This window comes from Tenrec ecaudatus, unplaced genomic scaffold (assembly GCF_050624435.1).
Source record: "Tenrec ecaudatus isolate mTenEca1 unplaced genomic scaffold, mTenEca1.hap1 Scaffold_222, whole genome shotgun sequence".
NCBI classification, from domain to species: domain Eukaryota; kingdom Metazoa; phylum Chordata; class Mammalia; order Afrosoricida; family Tenrecidae; genus Tenrec; species Tenrec ecaudatus.
The window spans coordinates 206,953-210,481 of record NW_027458450.1 but is presented as its reverse complement, the minus strand read 5'-3'; the positions used below and the strand labels follow the sequence as shown (position 1 = coordinate 210,481).

Below are 3,529 nucleotides of genomic sequence, written 5' to 3'. Positions count from 1 at the left end.
CCCTGGGCGGCCGGGCTCCTGCCCCCGGGGCCCCCGGGCCTCAACGCCAGTGCGCCTCCCCCGGCCCCGGGCCCGCGCACGCGTGGGAAAGTTGGCCTGGAACCGGCCCGACCAGTTCCGCCGGCGCGCACACCGGCCGCAGAAGTTGGTGCTGCAAAACTTTTTTGGGGGGTTCCGCGGGAGCCCCCGTGCGTCGGGACCGGATGCGCGCCGGCTAGCGACCCCTGCGCCGAGAGAGGTACCCCCAGAGCGACGCGCAGCGGGGGCGCCCCGGACCCGCGGCCCGGGGGCTATGGCCATGGTGGCCGGAGGCTGGGGCGGCCCCGGCGGCGGTGGAGACGCGAATGGCGTGGACAAGGTGGGTGGCTACCCGCGCGCCACCGAGGACTCGGCCTCGCCCCCGGGCGCCGCCAGCGACGCCGAGCAGGGCGACGAGGAGCGGCAGGGGCTGCAGGTGGACTGTGTGGTGTGCGGGGACAAGGCGAGCGCAAGCACTAGGGCGTCCTCACCTGCCAGGGCTGCAAGAGCTTCTTCAAGCGGAGCATACTCCTCAACCTCAGCTACACCTGCAGGTCCAACCGTGACTGCCAGATTGACCAGCACCACCGGAACCAGTGTCAGTACTGTTGCCTCAAGAAGTGTTCCGGTCGGCATGCGCAAAGAGGCCGTGCAGCGGGGCCGCAGCCCCCACTCGCCGCCAGGTCCTGGCCCCGCGTCTCCGGCAGCCCCCCCGGGCTTGGCGCTGGCGGAGGCGGTGGGCGGAGACCTCTTCCCTGGCCAGCCAGTGTGGGAGCTGATCGCACAGCTGCTGCGCGCCAAGCCCTACCTGGCGGTGGCCGGCCACTTTGGCACGGGCGCGGTGCTGGGCATCGATAACGTGTGTGGAGCTGGCGGCGCGGCTGCTCTTCAGCACCTTGGAGTGGGCGCGCCACGCGCCCTTCTTCCCCGAGCTGCCCGTGGCCGACCAGGTGGCCCTGCTGCGGCTCAGCTGGAGGGAGCTGTTCCTGCTGAACGCGGCAGAGGCCGCCCTGACCCTGCACACTGCGCCTCTGCTGGCCGCAGCCGGGCTGCACACCGCTCCCATGGCCGCCGAGCGGGCGGTGGCCTTCATGGACCAGGTGCGCGCCTTCCAGGAGCAAGTGGACAAGCTGGGCCGCCTGCAGGTGGACTCGGCGGAGTATGGCTGCCTCAAGGCCATCGCGCTCTTTACTCTTGATGCCTGTGGCCTCTCAGACCCAGCACACGTGGAGAGGCTGCAGGAGAAGGCGCAGGTGGCCCTGACCGAGTACATGCTGACCCAGTACCCAGCCCAGCCCCAGTGCTTCGGCCGCCTGCTGCTGCGTCTGCCTGCCCTGCGCGCCGTCCCAGCCTCACTCATCTCTCAGCTGTTCTTCATGCGCCTGGTGGGCAAGACACCCGTTGAGACGCTGATCCGAGACATGCTGCTCTCGGGGAGTACTTTCAACTGGCCTTAGGGCTCCGGCCAGTGACCGACCTCCAGCGACACAGATGCTCGGGGTCCCCAGGCCAAGGATAGGGACAGCCTCCCCAAGTGGCTAACCAGAACCATGACTAGGGCGAAAGATCATTATGTAATATGCAGTAGCCCTTAGTGACCCTGGTTACAATTTGACTCGGAGGCTACTGGACTTCAGAGCCTTACAAGCCTGGAAGGTTTATTTCAGGCACAGCAAGCACATGCCTCGGCGGTGCTGACTTGCGTTCTGCACCTGGATAGGCACCTGAAGTCATTTGGAGAGGATGTCTATGTAAGTTGGTTTTACATAAATTTCTGTGCTGGATTCCTTGTGCTTGTGGATTTTCTTGTCCTTCTTGGTTTGCTGTTATTTTACTACTGAGTTGGCTTTTGTGGTTTTCTTCATTTTGATGAGGTTTCTTTCCTATTTCTTACGACATTCCCTTGATAGTTATTTTCTTATCTAGTGTAAGATGGTCATGTTTCTCTTGTGTACTGCTTGCCTTCCTCTCCATACAGTTTCTTTGCATGTACTTTTCTCCCCCTATTTGCTTCGTGTTTGTCTCCATTGCAGATTGATATTTGTAGCTCTCTCTTTTCAGTCTTGTGTCATATTTGCAGAACTGCTTCACCTTGGTTACTGTCTGGTGGGGACTGCCTTGCTCATTGATCTCAGGTTTATGTTTGCTCTTCCTTGTGATTCTCCATCCATAGAATAGCCTTCGTATTTTTTTATAACTCATTCCGCTGCTTTGGATTTCTGGAATTCTCCTTGACTGAAAATGCCCTTATTTCTTCTTCATATTTTGCTGGATTTAAGATCCTTGCTTGGCAGTTATTTCTTTTAAAGTTTCATATATGTTGTCACGTTGCCTTATGCCTGCAGAGGTTTGTTGAAGGAAAACAAACAAACAGAAAACCACACTCAGCTTAATTGTTTGCTTTCCCTTTGCAGACCCCCTGCTGGGGCTGCTTCCATAAATGTGCTCCTTACAGTTCTGCTCACAGGCGTGCCCTCGTGGCTCTCAGATTTTGCGTCCATGGCTTTATTCTGAGAAGTCCACTCTCCCATGCCATTTTCCCTGAGCCTTTGGATCCCTCTCCTAGGGAATGCTACTGTAGGTCTGATACGTCTGCTTGACTTACTGTAGATGGCCAACCAATGAATGACTACATCAACCCCGCAAGCTCCAATACTGGACAGAGAATCTGTGCTGAGTGGGCCATATCGATAAACTGAGACTTATCAGAGTTTATGTTCCTTGCACAATAATCGCACAACCTTTATAACGATCCTGACACATAGTCTGCAGGTTTCTGTCTGCACAAGTTAAGGAATTCTAGAATATTTTTTGGGGGTAGAGCATAGCTGTTCCTGGCCCAACACCTGGGCTTCACTTTGGGAACTTGCTATGAGTTAAGTCTAGGTAGAGGTCTGGAGGCCATAAACCGTGGGAGGTGTTTCCTGGGCCCATGCAGCGGTGTCTTGCTCCAGATACAGCCTAAGCACCATTATCGGCACACATCCCAAACTCAGTCATTTGGACGCATGGGGACCCTACAGGACAGAGTAGACCTGCTCCTGTGGGTTCTGAGACTGTAATTCTTCATGAGAGAAGAAAACCTGGTCTTTTCTTAGGGGAGCTGCCCTTGGTTTGACCTTTCTGCTCTTGTGTTTTGTAGCACAGAGGATGATCACTGTGCCATCAGGGCCAGGGATGAAAACACCTTCTTGGTTCGTAGTGATAGATTTCTCAAAACTTACCGAGAGATGTGGGGTATGTACAGTAGCTTTAGGGCTTGCATCAGACATCAGAACCAATTTAGACAACTCATCTTTTCTCATTCTGTTTCTTTAGAACCTCTCCTGGTCCCGTCAAGTCAACTCTGATGCGGAACAACCCTCTACAACAGGGTAAGCTTCCCCTCTGTGTTCCAGAGACGGTAATTCATTATTGCATTAAAATGTTTCTTCCTTTTGCTGTGGTGTAACACGTGGTTTTGAACTGTTGACCTTGACCTTAGCAGCCAATGCATAAGCGCTATGCCACC

At 55.8% G+C, this 3,529-nt stretch overlaps 1 pseudogene; it reads left to right on the top strand.

Moving 5' to 3' along the window:
• Positions 1–292: 292 nt before the first annotated feature.
• On the top strand, positions 293–1,475 carry LOC142436336 (nuclear receptor subfamily 2 group F member 6 pseudogene; annotated as a pseudogene).
• Positions 1,476–3,529: the final 2,054 nt, after the last annotated feature.